Source organism: Aotus nancymaae, unplaced genomic scaffold, assembly GCF_030222135.1.
Source record: "Aotus nancymaae isolate 86718 unplaced genomic scaffold, 86718_ANA_hifiasm-v0.15.2.pri h1tg000004l, whole genome shotgun sequence".
Lineage (NCBI taxonomy): Eukaryota > Metazoa > Chordata > Mammalia > Primates > Aotidae > Aotus > Aotus nancymaae.
This window is the reverse complement of record NW_026988415.1, coordinates 39,775,857-39,796,758: the sequence shown is the minus strand read 5'-3', so window position 1 is coordinate 39,796,758 and position 20,902 is coordinate 39,775,857. Positions and strand designations below refer to the sequence as shown.

Below are 20,902 nucleotides of genomic sequence, written 5' to 3'. Positions count from 1 at the left end.
ATTCCTAACATTTATAATGGAGTACCCAATTCAATACTGCTTCTCAGATACTTTCACATCTATGAACTCAATGAGTTACTAGTGGTAGCTGACAAAGGGAGCATTTAGTAGAGATACCGGAGTGCAAGTGGAAGCTCTTACCAAGATCTAGCATGGAAACTTGTACATAGTAGGTGCTTCATAAATGCTGGTTGAATAGAATTAGAATCTGATAAGCAGAATCACAAGTAGGCCACCTCATACATTGTGAAGTTATGTAAACTTACCAGCACCATGTGTATAACCCCTTTGAGGCACATATTCCTTGTCCAAGATTCCCATGACTGCTTCTTGCCATCGTTCCTTAAGGCCAGGCTCCTTTAAAGGCAACAATTAGAAGAATTAATAAATTAGCTACCAATAATGTGCTAATGGAGGAATATGGGCAAAATTCACATAGAAAACAAGACATTTTTTCTCAGAAAACAAGAAATATTAAGAAGAACCTTCTAGGGAAAATGTTTTTGTTGTCTGACTTCGGACAAGTTGGGGAGGGCAAGCTTCAGACGTCCAAGTTTAGAAGGGTCAGCTGACAATGTCCTGGCATGATAAGCCCCTGCCAGGGGAAATATTTTGGACCAAGAGGACTCTTTCAAAGGGGATATAGATGTCAGCTGAGTCTCACAGCACAATGCCTGTGATCCTCTAGAGCACAAGGGCTGGCCTTGTACACAGAATACAAAGTGGATCTGCTACTCTTCCAGCCAGATTAAAAGTCCCAGAAAATCGAATTTGGGCTTATTTTTCCTTTGATGTACAGTCCTAAGAAAAAGCTACTATGATCAACACCTCTGTGTTCAACATAACTCCCTCAGTGATAAGGGAGGGTCATGAGATGGCCCAGAAATGTGAAATTCACAGTAAGCAGCTGCCAAGCACATATGGCAAGTCCAAGTCCAAGTCCTGACTGACTTAGTATGTAAAGATAAAATGAATCACTTTTACATTCAAACAGTTTATTATTTACACAGTGAAAGAAAAAGCAGTCAACGATTCCAGCCCCGAATAGTCCTTGTCCCAAACAACAAAAAGGATGACACTGAAACACCAAAGACCAGAAGACTGCCAAGTGAGTTGTGGGATACCTCATTGCTAAGAAGCCAATTATAGACTGCAGCTAAGTGGCTTTAAAGTCTGTAGCTCTATTCCAAGGGAAGTGGGTCAGGAAGTCTTGCACCTTATCAGAACCCAGGAGGTGGGAGGCGATGAAAAACTATCTCATGAAGCTTTCCAAGGGAGATAAGGCAAGTGGGAAATGATCTTGAAGCAGCTCCTCTCAGGCCTCCCATCCCTTGTGCTCTGGAAGGATCACAGGCATTCTGCCAAGACCCAGATTAGCTGTGGTTCAAACCTTTGCCTGAGGGACCATTGTAGATATTGCCAGGTGGCTAGGGTGCCAGGGTAGAGCTATTCTCATACAGAGGCTAGCTGAAGGTCCAGGTAACTTCCTCAGGGGGAAGCAAAAGGAAGTAAAGTCAGGGTCTTTTGAAGTACCTCTTCTCTTCCTCCCTTCTGCTGAGCTTCCATTCATGTCCTTTCATTCTTCTCAGCATTTTGGGAGTTGGGGGTGGGGATGGGGCAGAGATTAATTAATTAGGATATAAAATAATTAGGATATAAAAAAAATTCAGGCTCTGAAAGATCAGTACCAAGGCCAGAGAATTCCAAGGCCTGGGTCCTTTGCTATCTATCTCTGGCTCTTAGTTTTTCAACTAGGAATTAAAGTGTATGGGTAATTTCTAAGGTCTCTTCTAGCCCTAACAGTATGAATTACCATAAATGCAAATTTAGTGAATGTAGTGATAGGAGTCTGATGTGCATACCTACCCCAAGAATGTTGGGACATCAGGGCTGATCATCAGGAATCCTGCGACTGGGACAGAGAAATGGATGACTTTAGGACCATCATCAGAATCCCTATGAGGATGACTATCCTTCCCCACACACACTTCACTTGGACCTCTCTTGCCAATCCTCTGCCACCATTACTTTTGAACTTTCTGCTTCAGCCTTCTTTCCCATCCTGCTTGATTACTGTATAAAATGCAAATACTGTGCTAGCTAGTGGTGTCTCTGTTTCAAATTTCAGGTCAGCCATCTGACAGTCTTCAATGTGTACATGCAGAGAATTGCCAAAGATATTCCACTTTCCAAGGGCAGAGCAGGTCACTTGATACAGCAACTAACAGGGGTCCTGTGTGCCACCTTCTCCAATTATGGTCTTCCCAATCCAAACTCCCACAAATACATCCCTTAAATGGCAGAGGGGAAAGTACTGGTGTAGCTAGCACTCCAAGTTATCATTCCGCCATTCATTTATTCACTCATTCAACAAATATTTTATGGGTAGTCTCTTTGTGCCAGGTGCTGGAGTTCGGTGATGAATAAGACACATAATCCCTGCCCTCATGAGACTCCTAATCTAGAGGGAAGACAGAGTATCAACGAATGATGGCTTTCTGAATCATAGGAGCTATCATTGATTGGTTGCTTACAGTGTGCCTGGCATTATGCTAAGCACTTGAGATGAAATGATTCTTTCAATCCTCCCAGCAACACTATGAGATACAGACTATTATTGGCTCCCTCAAACATGAAGAGTTAATCTCTGCGCCCATGCCCAGACCTGCAGGTTCCTATATGCCTGGTGAGCTGCCAGCTAGGGTCTTAGCCATGGCTGCTTTGGGCACGAAGTAAAGTTTAAGGCCCTGCACTGAGGAAATAAATGACCCAGTGCAGCAGCTCCTGAAGTCAGGGTTAACCGGGAAGGCCTTCTAGGTCTTTGCTAGACACTCCTAAAACTGCCCCCTGCGCGATTTTCCCATCCCCTTTTTCTCCCCTTTCCCTCCGGCACCCCACTGCCCTCCTTTTCCCGCCCGGCCCCTCCCTCTGAGCCGCCTCTTCCCTGAGTCATTTCCCCTTCTCCGCCCCAAAGATCTTGACTTTCTCTTGGAATCCCTTCCCCTCTGGCAGGAAGTAGAGGAAGGGCAAACTGGCTTTGGGAACCAGGTGAGCGTTTTCCCCAGCGAGGATAAGAAACGCCTCCCCACACCCCCCTGATCCCCCGCGAATTCGGAAGGACGGGAAATCCTGGGCGTTCCCTTGAGCGGAGGGTAGGAGGTGCCGCGCCCCGCCTGGTGTCTCCTGGGATGTAAGGAGGGAAGCGGGAAGCGGTGGTCCAGTTGGGCGCGGGGGAGGGATCTCGCTGCCGCGAACCTGGGGGGCTTGGAAAGGTCGCCTCCAGAAGCCAGCCGTTGGGAGGAGAGAGAAAAAAGCTCCGAGCGGTGCATGTGGAGGGTGCGTGCGCGTGGGGTGGTACGTGTAGTTAGAAGGCATGCGTGTGTACGAAGGGGTGTAGAGAGGTGCGCGTGTGAGGAGGCGAGCGTGCACGGGAATACTTGTGGGCGTGTGATGTGTGGGAGAGATGCGAAGATGTGATTTACACAGGTGCGGAGGAAGGAATGTGCGAGTGGTGACCTGGAGATGCGTTCGAGTGTGGAAACTCACTGAGAAGCCCGTGGGGGGTGGGCGTGTGTGCACGTGGAGATGTGTATGAGGGGATATAGATTTATTAATATGTATACGTGCGCATGTAGTGCGTGCGTGCGTGGGGGTCCATACGTGGGGGTGCGTACGTGGTGGGGACACGAGAGGGAAGGAAGGCAGACGAAGCGGAACGCGGGAGTCGGATGAGTGCACAACTAAGAGTAAAGATGTCCGGAAAAGCTCTTGGTGGCAGAGCTTAAAGTTAGGATTCTTAACCTCTTTTTGTTTTTCTTGAGGTGGGCTGTAGGATGCACATATACCGGTTTGAAAATCAGGAAAACTGTTGACCAATTGACCACCTTGTTTAAAAAAATGTCCGTGGTTTGCATGTAAGCACGAAGGGTTCGTGGACTCACTAACGGTCATCTGTGGACCCTAGATTATGGTTTAAAAAGGGGAGAAAACCCAATACATTACGGTAATATCTGCCATTATGTCTTTTGATTCTATGAGAGAAGAAATGGAACAGCTGCTGTCCCCTGTCCTTGGGTTTGAAGCTAGGTTTGCTGCTTCTAACTGGATTTGGTGCCAGCAAAGTGGGGAGTGTAAAGCGGGATCACTGCCCAGAGTAAGACTGCGGAAGGGTCCCTTGTGGCCTTCAGGATAAAGCTCGGCCCCTCCGTGGCGGCAGATCACTAGCCACAGGTCTTGTAGGCTCGTTCCTTGATAAGGTGGGAGACTGGAGATTTGTAGTTGCTTCCTTGCGTGTTTTCCGCCACGCCCCCTGCCACGCCCCCAACAGCCTGTGAGTGGTGTCAGGGAGTATGAATTTAAGGTTGGGACTTTGTTGGGTAAATGAATAAAAAGGAGACCAGAAGGAGACCAGCAGATTTGGGTTCTGATTCCATCTTTACGATTAACTAACTGTCACATTAAGCAATTTTCTTGATCTTCTTGTCCATCACTTTTCTTATTTATTTATTTATTGAGACTGAGTCTCACTCTGTTGCCCAGGCTGGAGCACAGTGGCGCAATCTCGGCTCACTGCAACCTACTCCTCCAGGATTCAAGCGATTCTCCTGTCTCAGCCTCCCAAATAGCTGGGATTACAGGTGTGCACCACTATGCCCAGCTAATTTTTGTATTTTTGTAGAGACGAGATCTGTCCATGTTGCCTAGACTGGTCTTGAGCTCCTGAACTCAAGTGATCCGCCTGCCTCAGCTTCCCAAAGTGCTGGGATTACAGATGTGAGGCACTGTACCCAGCCTCACTTTCCTCATTTATAAAATGGTAGCTCACGGGGTAGTTGGAAGTTTGAATAAGACTATAATAAATTCCCAGAACATAGGAAGTCTTTAATAAATGGCTGCATACCTAGGAATAAATAATATGTGTATATATTTTATATATGTGTGTATATATATATTTGCAGAAAAGTTAAAAACATCTGAAAGAATGTCATAAACTGCTGATTTCTTTTTGGTTTCCTGTAGGCATACCTAGTTGTGCTGTCAGCTAAAGTGAACAAAGTTCATCCCGTAAAGTCACGCGCCTGAAGTAAGTGGGAATTTATTTGAAATGATTTGCAATGTTCAAGTAGATAATTATTAGTCCACCATCAACTCTCGCTTGGATTGCTGCCATGGTCTCCAAGCCTTCACATTTGCCTGCTTCCCTCGTTTTCATTCTCCATGTTGCAGTCACAGTTATCTTTCCCTCTGAGAAGCAAAATAGCCTACTGGTTTGGAGTACAGACCTTGGACTCAGACATATCCCCTTCAGATCCCAATTGCACCATGCTCTACCACTTTCTAGCTGTGTGACCTTGCACAAATTATTTCACTTCTTTTTTGGGGGATTTCAACATTTTAATTTCTTTTTAATATGTCAGTTTTTTCAAGCTAGGAAACAGACTCAAAGTAAGACAATCTAGTCCTCTGGAGATTCAGGCTTTCTATCTTTAGCAGAATGGCATCATAATATAAGATGCTAGCAATTGAATTATAAACTCTAAATAATAACGTAATAAACTCTAAATAAGACAGTTATGTAATACATATTCATATGGAAAAACTTGTCAGGAGCTCTTGCCAGGGCCAGGAGATGAAAAATAGAGCATGTTTTAATTACCAAATTGTAAGCTCAGTGAACATTTTTTGGGATGGGCCCATAAAATCTGGCCATTGTTATGTTAAACTTCTGTAAACTGCAGAATTCCTTAACCCTTAGTTAGCTTTGATTTTTGCTAAATATCCTGAGACTGGGCACAGTCTCAATGTAACTCTTCTCCTAAGGGCTGAAGTGGGTGCTAGTCATCAAAGCTTGGAATGTCATTTAGGAGCAACCCCTAGAAGTAATCCTGGTAAGCCCTAGAAGTAATCCTTTGGGTGCATAGTAGGCTCTGTGCAGGTGGTAAAATCTGAACAAGAATAGGAGAATTAATGATCAGGACTGGAACTGCCCAGTCTGCCCCCACCTTGCTGACGTAGCCAGAAGGTGAGCCTGTGATAATGAGAAAGGCACTAATTGAGAAAAAGCACAGTGGCAAGTGCAGTGGCCTTGTAAGGGATCTTAGGAGAGCTTTTCTAAACTGAAGGTCAATGTAGCCATCACCTGTGCTGGACAGCCTTGAGTGTTTCACTTTACTACTGGGGATTCCAGCCAGGTTTGTGTGGGATGGCATCATAGCACACTGACACAGCTACAGTTGGAGTGCCATGCCAGGCTGCCAGTGGCAACACTTTGCTCACAGTTGACAGCAGGGGCACTCAAGACTCTGCCACTTAAATGCCACCCAGCCCACCCCAGCAAGGACCAGTGCTCTGGAAGTCTACTTCACTTCTTTTAGAATCTGTTTCCTTATCTGTAAAAGGGGACAATGCTGACAACCTCTAGAGTTTTGTGAGGGATTGCAGAGATAATGTATGTAATGCGGCCCACAGTAATTGCTCAATAAATGGTAGATTAAAAATGGCAAGGGCAGTGAAGTAGCCAGCAAGAAAGTGGTTGAAGTGATGCACCATGGCATCTAGACTGGGTAGGGATTGAAGCCATGAGGTGATAATGAGCTGGAGAATGGGAGAAAGGATGGGAGATCTTGATGAGAATGAAAAGTGGCTATGAAATGACTCCTTGATCAAAATCTTTTTTTAAAAAGAAAGAGAATGAGGAGTGGGTTGTCTAAGAACCAAGAAGTAATTGGAGTAGGAGGTTGTAGCCAGAGATTAGGCTAGTAGAGTTCAGAAATTCTAAAGTGAAGCAGCTCCATGCTTATTGGGTGGTCTAGGAAACTAATGGTTGGCAATGGCATATAAAGTGGCATGTGGTCAGAGATTGTTAAAGTAGAGGAGATCAAAGGGTAATGTTCAGTGAGTCATCCACAGACATTGATGTTGCTTACATGATGTTAGGGGTTGAAATGGAAAGGAAAATGGAGCCAGCGCCAAGGCCAAGGTCTATCCTAATTAAAGGATGACAGTCATTTATTTCACAAATATTTACTGACCTCTAAAACAGACAAGAATCCTGCTGTCATGGAGTTTACAGTCTAACAGGAGTAATAACAGACATTAATAATTTTATCTATAAATAGAAAGCTGTAAACGGTGATAAGAGCTATGAATGAAAAATAAGTGTTCTCTAAGTGTTATAATAGAAGGACCTCACCCTGCCTGGAATGTTAGGGAGGCTTCCCAGAAGAAGTGATGAGGACTGAAAGATAAATTAGGGTAGATGGAGGTGGATGATGGGTAGGTGGAAGACATGTTCCAGGTAAAGGAAACAGCATGTGCAAAGACCTGAAGCTAGAACGTGTATAGTAATTTGAAGAACTGAAAGATATCTCTTATGACTAGAGCATATTAAGTAATGCTCTAGCCGTAGGAGAGTGCTGAGGCTGGGTGGCAGGCTCCCTTAAGGATTTGGGACTTTATACTATGAGCAATGGTAATATTTGAATGACATGATCATAATTAAAAATAGTCAGGCCAGGCACAATGGTTTGCACCGGTAATACTGGCATTTTGGGAGGCCAGAGTTGGTGGATCACTTAAGCCCAAGAGTTTGACACCAGCCTGGGCAACTTGGAAAAACCCCATCTTTATAAAAAATATAAAAAATTAGCCAGGTGTGGTGGCACATCCCAGCTACTTGGGAAGCTGAGGTGAGAGGATCACCTGAACCTGGGGAAGTTGAGGCTGCAGTGAGCTGTGATCATGGCACTGCACTCCAGCCTGGGTGACAGAGTGAGACCCTGTGTCAAAGAAAAAAATCAAACACATAAGTAAATAGGATAAATTGTGAAGGGCCAGTTTATGTATATGTTAGTATAGGGAATTGTGTGTGTATGTGTATGTGTATACATAAAATATACATGTATAATATGTAAACACATATAATAGATGTATACATATATAATATATAAAAATGATACATACCATTTTACCACTTTAAAGAATGTTGAATATACCATGGTTATATTCCAGTGTCCATATATAGACATCCAATTCATTCTTTTTAAAAAAATATTATTACTGATACAAATAGACATGGGGTGTCACCATTTTGCCCAGGCTAATCTCGAACTCCTGGGCTCAACCAGTCCTCCCACCTCTGCCGCCCAAAGTGCTGGGATTACAGATGTGAGCCACCAAGCCCAGCCCAACTCATTCTTGAGAGTTGCAAAGTATTCCAGGTTATGGATGTATGATGACTTATTTAACTATTGCCCTATTGATGGACATTTAAGTCGTCTCTAATTATATATTACTTTGCAATGTGCACTGTTCACAATAGCAAAGACACGGAATCAACCCAAATTCCCATCAATGACAGACTGGATAAAGAAAATGTGATACATACACACTGTGGAGTGCTATGCAACCAAAAAAAAAAAATGAGATCATGTGCTTTGCAGGAATATGATGCAGCTGGAGGTCATTATCCTTAGCAAATTAATGCAGGAACAGAAAACCCAAATACCGTATGCTCACACTTATACGTGGGAGCTAAATAATGAGAATCGATGGGCAGAAAGAGAAAAACAAGAGACAATGGGTACGACCTGAAGGAGGAGGGTAGGAAGAGGGAGAGGATCAGGAAAAATAACTGTCAGGTACTATGCTTAGTACCTGGATAACAAAATCATCTAAACCAAACCCCTGTGACACGAACTTACCTGTATAACAAACCTGCACTGCACATGTACCCCAAACCTAAAATAAAAGTTGAACAAAATTGCAATATACTGTCCTAGAAATTTTTTTCTCTAATATGTTTCAAATTTTATTTTTAAAATTGTACTAGGAATACACAAGGAATTACATGAGGAATGTATGAATATATTATTGTAAAAATTTTAAAAACATAGAAATATGTAACGAGAGCAAATGCTTATATAGGCCTTACTGTGCCATCCATGAGATAGGTACTGTTATTCTTCCATTTTACAGATAGGGACACTGAGAGCACAAAGAGGTCATGTAACTTGCATGTGGTCATACAGCTAGTAATTGTTGGAGCTGGAATCTTAATCATCTCTTTATTTTCCTTCACCTCTACCCCAATTTAGTGCCTTACCTCAAATGCGACAATGGTTCTTTGTTTCATTTGCAATTTTATCTACCTATATAAAACACATGCAAAATGTTAATTTTTTGTGCATTAGTTTGCTTTTTATGTAATAGATTAATACTGTGTTATCTTGCAACTAGCTTTTCCCATTTAACCTTGTGTCTTTGACTTTTTCCATATCTTTATTTTTAAATTAATAATATATAAGTGTATTTTCATGGTAAAAGAGCAAAATAATACACAGGTATAGAGAGAGTAGATCTTCTAACTTGCCTTTCCTGCGTGCTCTCTGACATCTCACCAAAAAAAAAAAAACCCCAAAACAAAACAAAAAAAAACCCCAATAAACAAGGTGAGTGTCCTTACAGTCTTCTTTTCATGCTTTTTGTATGAATAAATAAGTATATATATATTGTAGTATGCTATATGTATATGTATAAATATAACTGGATTCATTCATATTGTTATACAGCCTCTTAATTTCTTATTCATTGATTTAATTACACACATGATACATGAATACATTTTTCTTTTGAAAGATTAGAGCATTACAGGGAAGTTGAGCACTTCCTTCCTTTGATCATCATTGATTTCCTCTGTACCTCCTCTGTCCCTGCTCACTGTTTGACTTTTCTCCTGCATCTTTTTTTACTCATTCACAGACAATTACAAACATGTCTGCATGTGTAGGGAATATATAATATTATTTAGTGGCTTTAAAAAATATGAATTGTATTATGCTATGTGTATTGATTTGCTATTTGCTACTTTCACCCAACATAATGTCTGACAGCTTTTCATGTTAATACATATAAATCTACCTGCTCTTTGTTGCATAGTATTCCACTATGAATACTACGATAAATAATAGGATATTCTACTAGAATAAATAGGCTATAATTTGTTAGCCAATTCCCCATTGACACGGTTATTTCTAAATTTTTGCTAATGTAAAACCTGTTGTAATGAGTATCTTATATGCCTCTCTTTCTTTTCTCCACTGACTTTTAAATACTACTTTTAATCAATATTAGGTTCTTAGGAATACTTGAGTTTGTTTTATGATTCTTTATTTGGTTCTATTGATTCATTTATTTATACTTGCATCCACGCCACACGTTTCATTTCTGTATTTTTATAATATGTGTGCTATCTGGCATTGAAAGACCCTCCTTATCTTCTTTCATCTTTGTGGTTAGTTTTACATATTTACTATTTTAATGAATTTTAAATGCAGATTATCATGCCCTTGTAGGATCTTACTAGCATTTTTATTTTGTATTTCATTGAGTTTACATATTTAACCAGGGAGAGTTAGCATCTTTACATGAATGAGTCTTTCTTTATATGAATAAACATGGTATGGCTTTCCATTTATCCAAATTTTTAAGTCCTTTAGTAATGCTTCATAATTTTCTCCATAAATATTTTGAACATATCTTGTTTGTTTTATTTCTAGATACTTTATTTTTGTTGCTACCATCAATAGAACTTTTTCTTTCATTTCATAATTACTATAGGAGTATAAGAAAGCTATTGATTTTTGTATGTTGTCTTGTGTCCAACAACTTTACTTGTAAATTCTCTTTTTAATTGATTCTATTGGATTTTCTTGGTAGGAAAACAGATTATGTACAAATACTGATAGTTTTGTCTCTTTGTCTTTAGCCTGTGTACCATGTGTACTTTTTGTGTTTTAATGCATTGTCTAGGACCTCCAATTTAAGATTGAATCATAGCAATATCAGATATCTTTATTTTATCCTTCCCTTTAATGGGAATGCTTCTGAAATTTCATCAAGTAGTATGTTTGCCGTGGGCATGTGGCAGTTGCCCTTCGTTAAGTTAAACAAACTCTCTTGAATTTCTACCTTTTCGAGGCTTTTTAAAAACAAGAATGGTCACGTCTGTAATCCTAGCAATTTGGGAGGCTAAGGACAGTAGATAGCTTTGGTCCAGGAGTTTGAGACCAGTCTGTGCAACATGGCAAAACCCCGTCGCTACAAAATACAAAATAAATAAATAAATAAAATTAGCGACGTGTGGTGGCATGTGCCTAAACAGAGTACCAGCTACTCGGTGGAGGCTGAGATAGGAGAATTGCTTGAGCCTGGAAAGGTCAAGACTTTTGTGAGCTGTGACTGCACCACTGTACTCCAGCCTGAGTGACAGAGCAAGACCCTGTCTCAAAAAAAAAAAAAAAAAAACACAAGAATGGATGAAAAAGCAAAGCTTTATCCATTGCTTATTCATCTGTAAGTTTGACATATAGTTTTTCTCCTTTACACTATTAATGCATAAAATTGGACTGATAGCTTTAAAATTTTTATAAAAATTTCCAAATTTTCATAGCAGTAGAGTGTACATAACAGTAGAATGTACAATAAAACCCCCTATGTACTCGTAACTCAGCTTCAGTAGCCGTGAACATTTTGCCATACTTGTTCCAACTATCCTCTTTCCCTCTTTTATGCTGGAATATTTTAGGCGAATCAGGAATATCATGTAATTTCACTCCTTAATATTTCAGTATGTATAGCAAAAGAATTATAGCGAAAAGAACATCTTCTTATATAATCACAATGCAATTATCACACTAATACCCTGTGAGTAATCTAATTTTTCTAATTGTCTGAAAATGTTTTTGCCATTGAGGTTTGTTGGAATCAGGATCCAATTGAGGTCACCTTATTGTATTATATCTCTTAAGTTTCTTTTTGTTGTTGTTGTTCTTTCCCCTAAACAATACAATTTTATTAACTGCAGTCCTCATGTTACACATAGATCTCTAGAATTGCTCATCCTATTTGTCTGTTACTTTGTATCCTTTGACCTACATCTTCCCAAGATTTTACTTTGTGTGTCTGGCTTATTTCATGCATTTCACGTACTTCCTGGCAGGATCTCCTTTTTAAGGCTAATATTCTATTATCTATCTATCTATCTCATATTTCCTTTTTTTTATTGCATTTTAGGTTTTGGGGTACATGTGAAAAACATGCAAGATTGTTGCATAGAAGTTTCTTTTAAAAAATTTTAAAAGGTGAAACGAAACAGTACCTCTTCTCTTTTATTTTAATGACATTGGCTTGTTGAAGAAACCTGGCATTTGTCCTCTAGACTGTCCCACATTCTGGATTAGGCTGATTGCTTGCTTAAGGTGTTATTTTACTTGTTTTTGTATTGCCTGCTATTTCTTGTAAACTGAAATGTAAAGCTAAAAACTTGATTAGACTGGGCGGGGCAGCTCACCCCTATCATCTCAGCTCTTTGGGAGGTATTTTGGGAGGTGGGTGGATCGCTTGAGCCCAGGAATTCAAGATCAGCCTAGACTATCTGGTGAAACCCTGTCTCTACAAAAAATGTAAAAATTAGTTGCTGTAATGGCCCGCGCCTGTAGTCCCAGCTACTTGGGAGGCTGAGGTAGGAGAATCACCTGAGCCTGGGGAGGTTGAGGCTGTAGTAGGCAGTGATCATGCTACTGCAGTCCAGCCGGGTCAACAGAGTGAGGCCTTGTCTCCAAAAAAGAAAAAAAAAGACGATTAGATTCAGGTTTTTAAAATTATTATTTGTCAAGAATATCTCATGGTTGTTACTATATCCTCCTTTTACATAATTTGCAGTTGTCTCACTTTTAGTAATACTAAAAGTGGATTGAGGCAGTGACAGTCTGATCCCATCATTTTAAAGTTCTCCAGCATCCTTTCACCTAATGCATTGCTTTGCCATTTATTTGATAATTGTTATCTGAATCAATTATTTCATTAGGGGTTTCAAAGTAATGATTTTCTAATTGTATCATTCTTTTAGCATTCATCAGCTAGAATTCCTCTGTAAGAAGAGCTATTCCTCATCTACTAGGGTTATTTGATAAGCCTAAAATACAGTTTCTATGGGAAAGACACGGTAAATTTTTAACTCTTTTCCTTTAATTGCCAGTTTTCCAAGTAAGGAGTTAGTGCCCTGTTCCACATTGACATATCTGTAAATATTAAACCTTCCCTGCAGTCCTAGGATTAGCCTATTGGAACATGATGAGTCTTTTTAAATCTACTGCAGGATTTGAGCAACTAGTATTTTATTTGGCATTTTAAAAATCTTTGTTTATAAATGAGATTGCCTATAGCATTGATCCTCAGTTGGGCAAAACTCCTCCTCAAGAAGGCATTTGGAAATAACTGGTGCTTTTGGTTGTCACAGTTTATTGAATGTGTGTGTGTTGGTAAAGTCCTACTATAATTCAGTAAATGGTGACTAGGGATGCTAAATGAAGAATTGTCTCAACAAAAATGCTATTAGCACTCCTGTGAAAAATGCTGGCCTGTAGTTCTCTTGTGCTTGTCCAATTTTAATATCAAGCTTATATGTTTTTATATCAAGGTTCATATGTGAGATGGCCTATAATTTTCTTTCACTTTACTTGTCAGTTTTGGTATCAAGATTATACCAGCTTTAGAGCTGCGTGGTGTCATTTACCATTTTTTTCATTTGGAAAAATTTATAGAAAATTTGATTAATCTGTTCCTAGATGGTTTTTTCAAACACCAAGAAAATTTCTGGAAATGGTGACTTTTAAGGTAGATTATTGATTATCATACATTCTGCTATGATTAATTGGTCTATTTAAGTCTTCTTCGTAGGCCAATTCTTGTACTCGTTTTCCTGGAAATCATCCATTTCACCTAGACTTTCAAAATTATTGGAGTAAAAGTTGCACAGTATTCTTAAAATAATTTTTTAATATCTTCTATTTCTGTAGGTCAGTCCCCTTTCATATTTTTCAGATTATGTGATGTATTTATTTTAAATAGATTCTGACAAAAACTTTTAAAGTAGCAGAATAGAAAAATAAACATTTAGAAGACATATCAGGCAATCAAGTTGATAATTATGCCAGTTTGTATTTTTCACTGATCTTTTCTGCATTTCTATTAATTTTATTTTAAATTTTACTTTAAGTTCTGGGATACATGGGCAGAACATGCAGGTTTGTTATATAGCTATACATGTGGCATGGTGGTTTGCACATATCAGCCCATCATCTAGGTTTTAAGCGCCGCATGTGTTAGGTATTTGTCCTAAGACTCTCCCTCCCCTTGTCGCCCACCCTCTGCCAGGCCCCGATGTCTGATGTTCCCCTCCCTGTGTCCATGTGTTCGCATTATTCAGCTTCCACTTATGAGTGAGAACATGTGGTGTTTGGTTTTCTGTTCCTGTGTAAATTTGCTGAAAGTGATGGTTTCCAGCTTCATCCATGTCCCTGCAAAGGACAAGAACTCATTCTTTTTGTGGCTGCATACTATTCCACGGTATATATATGCCACATTTTCTTTATCCAGTCTATCATTGATGGGGCTTTGGGTTGGTTCCAAGTCTTTGCTATCGTAAATAGTGCTGCAGTAAACATACATATGCATGTGTCTTTATATTAGAGTGATTTATGATCCTTTGGGTATACACCCAGTAATAGAATTGCTGGGTCAAATGGTATTTCTGGATCTAGATCCTTGAGGAATCACCACACTGTCTTCCACAATGGTCAAACTAACTTACACTGCCACCAACAGTATAAAAGTTTTCCTATTTCTCCACAGCCTCATCAGCATCTGGTGTTTCCTGACTTCTTAATAATCACCATTCTAACTAGAGTGAGATGCTTATCTCATTGTGATTTTCACTTGCATTTCTCTAATGACCAGTGATGATAAGCTTTTTCATATGTTTGTTGGATGCATACATGTTTTGTTTTGACAAATGTCTGTTCATATCCTTTGCCCACTTTTTGATGGGCTAGTTTGTTTTTTTCTTGTAAATTTAAGTTCCTTGTAGATTCTGAATATTAGATCTTTGTCAGATGGATAGATTGCAAAAATTTTCTCCCATTCTATAGGTTGCCTGTTCACTATGATGATAGTTTCTTTTGCTGTGCAGAAGCTCTTTAGTTTTATTAGATCCCATTTGTCAATTTTGGCTTTTGTTGCTATTGCTTTTGGTTTTAGTCATGAAGTCTTTGCCCATGCCTATGTCCTGAATGGTATTGCCTAAGTTTTTCTTCTAGGGTTTATATGGTTTTAGGTTTTACATTTAAGTCTTTAATCCATCTTGAGTTAATTTTTGTATAAGGTATAAGGAAGGGGTAGAGTTTCAGTTTACTGCATATGGCTAGCCAGTTTTCCCAGCACCATTTATTAAATGGGGAATCCTTTCCCCATTGCTCATTTTTGTCAGGTTTGTTGGAGATCCAATGGTTGTAGATGTGTGGTGTTATTTTCGTGATCTCTGCTCTGTTTCATTGGTCTCAGTATCTGTTTTGGTACCAGTACCATGCTACTTTGGTTACTGTAGCCTTGCAGTATAGTTCGAAGTCGGGTAGCGTGATGCCTCCAGCTTTGTTCTTTTTGCTTAGGATTGTCTTGGCTATACGGGCTCTTTTTTGGTTCCATGTGAAATTTAAAGTAGTTTTTTTTCTAATTCTGTGAAGAAAGTCAATGGTAGCTTGATGGGAATAGCATTGAATATATAAATTACTTTGGGCAATATGGCCATATTCATGATATTGATTCTTCCTATCCATGAGCATGGAATTTTTTTTTCCTTTTGTTTGTGTCCTCTCTTATTTCCTTGAGCAGAGGTTTGTAGTTCTCCTTGAAGAAATCCTTCATGTCCCTTGTAAGTTGTATTCCTAAGTGTTTTATTCTCTTCATAGCAATTTTGACTGGGAGTTCACTCATGATTTGTCTTTCTGCTTTTCTATTATTGGTGTATAGGAATGCTTGTGATTTTTGCACATTGATTTTGTATTCTGAGACTTTGCTGAAGTTTCTTATCAGCTTAAGGGGTTTTTGGGCTGAGACGATGGGGTTTTCTAAATATACAATCATGTTATCTGCAAACAGAGACAATTTGACGTCCTCTCTTCCTATTTGAATATCCTTTATTTCTTTCTCTTGCCTGATTGCCTTGGCCAGAACTTCCAATACTATGATGAATAGGAGTGGTGAGAAAGGGCATCCTTGTCTTATGCTGGGTTTCAAAGGGAATGCTTCCAGCTTTTGCCCATTCAGTATGATATTGGGTTTGTCATAAATAGCTCTTATTATTTTGAGGTATGTTCCATCAAGTTTATTAAGAGTTTTTAGCATGAAGGGATATTGAATTTTCTCGAAGGCCTTTTCTTCATCTATTGAGAAAATCGTGGTTTTTATCACTGGTTCTGTTTATGTGATGGGTTACGTTTACTGATTTGCATATGTTGAACCAGCCTTGCATCCCAGGGATGAAGCCAACTTGCTTGTGGTGGATCAGGTTCATGCTGTGCTGCTAGATTCAGTATGCCAGTATTTTGTTTAGGATTTTCACATCGATCTTCATCAGGGATATTGGCCTGAAATTTTCTCTTTTTTGTTATATCTCTGCCAGGTTTTGGTATCAGGATGATGTTGGCCTCATAAAATGAGTTAGGGAGAAGTCCCTCTTTTTCTGTTGTTTGGAATAGTTTCAGAAGGAATGAAGGTCCTCTTTGTACCTCTGCTAGAATTCGGCTATGAATCCATCCGGTCCAGGGCTTTTTTTGGTTGGTAGGCTGTTACTGCCTCAATTTCAGAACTTGTTATTGGTCTCTTCAGGGATTCAACTTCTTCCTGGTTCAGTCTTGGGAGGGTATATGTGTCCAGGAATTCATCCATTTCTTCTAGATTCTCTAGTTTATTTGCATAGAGGTGTTTATAGTATTTTCTGATGGTAGTTTGTATTTCTGTGGGATTGGTGGTGATATCCCCTTTATCAATTTTTATTGTGTCTATTTGATTCTTCTGTTTTCTTCTTTATTAGTCTGGCTAGTGGTCTATCTATTTTGTTATCTTTAAAAAAAACAGTTCCTGGATTCATTGGTTTTTCGAAGGGTTTTAGTGTCTCTATCTCCTTCAGTTCTGTTCTGATGTTAGTTATTTCTTGTCTTCTGCTAGCTTTTGAATTTGCTTGCTCTTGCCTCTCTAGTTCTTTTAATTGTGATGTTCAGGTGTCAAATTCAGATCTTTTCAGCTTTCCCATGTGGGCATTTAGTGCTGTATATTTCCCTCTTAACACTGCTTTAGCTGTTTTCCAGAGATTCTGGTATATTGTCTCTTTGTTCTCATTGGTTTTAAAGAATTTCTTTATTTTTGGCTTAATTTTGTTATTTACCCAGTAGTCATTCAGGAGCAGGGTGTTCAATTTCCATGTAGTTGTGTGGTTTTGAGTGAGTCTCTTAATCCTGCATTCTAATTTGATTGCACTGTGGTCTTGTAACTGGGGGACAGGGACAGGGCTGCGGGAGCATTCCAAAGATGCTCACTATTCCCAAATTGGATGTGGTTTTTTTTCCAGGTCCTTGGGCTCTCACTCACTCAAGAATGGGGAGGAGACCCAGGCGGCACGGTGAGATTGTTCAAGCAGAAAAGCAATTTATTAGGCAGAGAGAGAGCTCCCATGCTGTTGTGGGAGGGGATCCAGAGATGGATTCTGCACAAGTAAAGAGAGAGAGAGAGAAGGCTGCCGTGGGAGGGGATCCCAGACAGGGAAATCCATATAGGTAAGGGAGTAGAGGGAATTTAACCCAGAAGTTACTCTCGCCCTATTCAAGTTCTCATCCAGTGAGAGGAGCTCTTCCAGACTTCTTCTGGAGTGACTGATAAACTCTCATGCTGGATTGGCTGCCCGGCTTGCAATAGAGCCCCTCCTTCCAAGGCTTTTGGCAGGCTTACTAAACAAAGGAAGCTCACCTGGGCAGTCTACCTAGCGCTTGTGTGAAAGGTAGACAAAGAACTCTGGTTCCCAGATGGGGATGTGAATGAAGGCAGGTCAGGTATGTCACTGGGAAATTTCTTCCTTTGAAACCACACCCCTTGTGGACTTGGGAAGAGAAGTTAGCACAGTCCCTCAGTCTGAGAGTCTGTTGTTTATGATTTCTGTTGTTTTGCATTTGCTGGGAAGTGTTTTACTTCCAATTATGTGGTCAATTTTAGAATAAGTGCTACTTGGTGCTGAGAAGAATGTGTATTCTGTCGATTTGGAGTGCAGAGTTCTATAGATGTCTATTAGGTCAGCTTGGTCCAGAGTTCAAGAATATCCTTGTTAATTTTCTGTCTCATCAATGTGTCTAATATTGACAGTGGGGTGTTAAAGTCTCCCACTATTACTACATGGGAGTCTAAGTCTCTTGGTTGGTCTATTAGAACTTGTTCTATGAATCTGGCTGCTTCTGTATTGGGTACATATATATTTAGGACAGTTAGCTCTTCTTGTTGCATTGATCCCTTTACCATTATGTAATGCCTTGTCTTTGTTGGTTTAAAGTCTGTTTTATTAGAGACTAGGATTGCAACCCCTGCTATTTTTGCTTTCCATTTGCTTGCTCAATACTCTTCCATACCTTTGTCTTTAGCCTATGTGTGTCTTTGCAAGTGAGATGGGTCTTCCGAATACAGCACACTGATGATTCTTGACTGTTTATCCAATTTGCTTGTGTGTGTCTTCTAATTGGGGCATTTAGACCATTTACATTTAAGGTTAATATCATTATATGTGAATTGATTCTGTCATCATAATGCTAGCTAGTTACTTTGCACATTAGTTGATGCAGTTTCTTCATAGTGTCATTGTTCTTTATATTTTGGTGTGTTTTTGCAGTGGTTGGCACTGTTTTTTCCTTCCCATATGTAGTGCTTCCTTCAGAAGCTCTTGTATGGCAGGCCTTTTGGTGACAAAATCCCTCAGCATTTGCTTGTCTGGAAAGGACTTTATTTCTCCTTTGCTTATGAAGCTTAGTTTAGCTGGATATGAAATTCTGGGTTGAAAATTATTTTCTAAGAATGTTGAATATTGGCTCCCACTCACTTATGTCTTGTAGGGTTTCTGCAGAGAGATCCGCTGTTAGTCTGATGGGCTTCCCTTTGTAGGTGACCTCAGCTTTCTGGCTGCCCTTTACATTTTTTCCTTCTTTTCAACCTTAAGGAATCTGACAATTATGTGTCTTGGGCTTGCTCTTCTCGAAGAGTATCTTAGTTGTGTTCTCTGTATTTCCTGAATTTGAATGTTAGCCTGTCTTGTTAGGTGGGGGACGTTCTCCTGGATATTCTGAAGTTTGTTTTCCCACTGGATTCCATTCTCCCCATTAGTTTCAGGGACCCCAATCAATCATAGGTTTGCTTTTTTCACATAATCCCGTATTTCTTGGAGGCTTTGTTCCTTTTCATTCATTTTTCTCTTCACTCCTTATTTCTGTAAGTTGATCTTCAATCTCTGATATCCTCTCTTCTGCTTGATCAGTTCAGCTATTGATACTTGTGTATGCTTCATGAAGTTCTTGTGCTGTGTTTTTCAGTTCCATCAGGTCATTTATGTTCTTCTCAATACTGGTTATTCTAGTTAGCAATTCATCTAACTTTTATCAAGGTTCTTAGCTTCCTAGCATTGGGTTAGAACATGCTCCCTTAGCTCAGAGGAGTTGGTTATTACCCACCTTCTGAAGCCTACTTCTGTCAGTTTGTCAATCTCATCCTCCATCTAGTTTTGTGCCTTTGCTGGAGAGGAGTTGTGATCTTTTGGAGGAGAAGAGGCCTTCTGGTTTCTGGAATTTTCAGTATTTTTATGCTGGTTTTCCCTCATCTTTGTGGATTTATCTACCTTTGATCTTTGAGGTTGATGACCTTTGGATTAGGTTTTTGTGTGGTGGTACTTTTTGTTTATATTGATGTTGTTACTTTCTGTTTGTTAGTTTTTCTTCTAACAGTCAGGCTCCTCTTCTGCAGGTCTATTGCCGTTTGTTGGAGGTCTACTTCAGACCCTGTTAACTTGGGTATCACCAGTGGAGGCTGCAGAACAGCAAAGATTGCTGCCTGCTCCTTTCTCTAGAAGCTTCATCCCAGAGGGGCACTGGCCTGATGCCAGCCAGAGCTCTCCTGTATGCGGTATCTCTTGACCCCTGTTGGGAGGTCTCTCCCAGTCAGGAGGCACAGGTTTCAGGGACCCACTTCAGGAGGCAGTTCTGTCCCTTAGCAGAGCTCGAGTGCTGTGCTGGGAGAATCCTCCTTGTCAGAATCAGCTGCTCTCTTCAGAGCCAGCAGGCAGTAAAGTTTTAATTCCACTGAAGCTGTGCCCGCAGCCACCCCTTCCCTCAGGTGCTCTGTCCCAGGGAGATGGGAGTTTTATCTATAAGCCCCTGACCAGGGCTAATGCCTTTACTTCAGAGATGCTTTGTCTCATGAGGAGGAATCTAGAGAAGCAGTCTAGAGAAGCCACTTTGCCGTGCTGCGGTTAATTCCACCCAACCCAAACCCTCCAGCCTCCTTAGCAGTGTCAGTGGAAAACTGCCTACTAAAGCCTCAGTAACGATGGACACCCCTCCCCGCACCAAGCTCAATTGTCCCAGGTCGACCTCAGACTGCTGTGCTGGCAGCGAGAATTTCAAGCCAGTGGTTCTTAGCTTGCTGGGCTCCATGGGAGTGGGACCCCCTGAGTGAGACCACTTGGCTCTCTGGATTCAGCCCCTTTTCCAGGGGAGTGAATGGTTTTGTCTCACTGGGGTTCCAGGCACCACTGGGGCATGAAAAAACTGCTGCAGCTAGCTTGGTGTCTGCCCAAACAGCCACCCAGTTTTGTGCTTGAAACCCAGGGCCCTGGTGGTGTAGGCACACAAGGGAATCTCCTTGAGACATCAACCACCACCTGCGGAAGTCTAGCCTGCAGACTGACTCAAAAACGGATGAATGACTCTACTCTCACACCATTACAGTGATTCAAGTGGGCTAGGGATGGCCATTGTCTGCT

The 20,902-nt window shown here is 40.4% G+C and overlaps 1 protein-coding gene across 6 annotated transcripts in view; it reads left to right on the top strand.

The window, feature by feature from the left end:
- Positions 1-3,025: 3,025 nt before the first annotated feature.
- The window catches only part of LOC105716913 (NACHT, LRR and PYD domains-containing protein 12), a 55,052-nt gene continuing 37,175 nt past the window's right edge, over positions 3,026-20,902 (top strand). For 5 of the 6 annotated variants that reach the window (XR_010337176.1, XM_064361819.1, XM_064361812.1 and 2 more), the window contains exons 1-2: positions 3,026-3,048; positions 5,020-5,083. The gene's annotated coding sequence lies outside the window, so the exon portion shown is untranslated. Of the gene's footprint in view, positions 3,049-3,992; positions 4,638-5,019; positions 5,084-20,902 lie in introns of those variants that run through there. The other variant, XM_064361813.1, reaches the window with a different exon arrangement.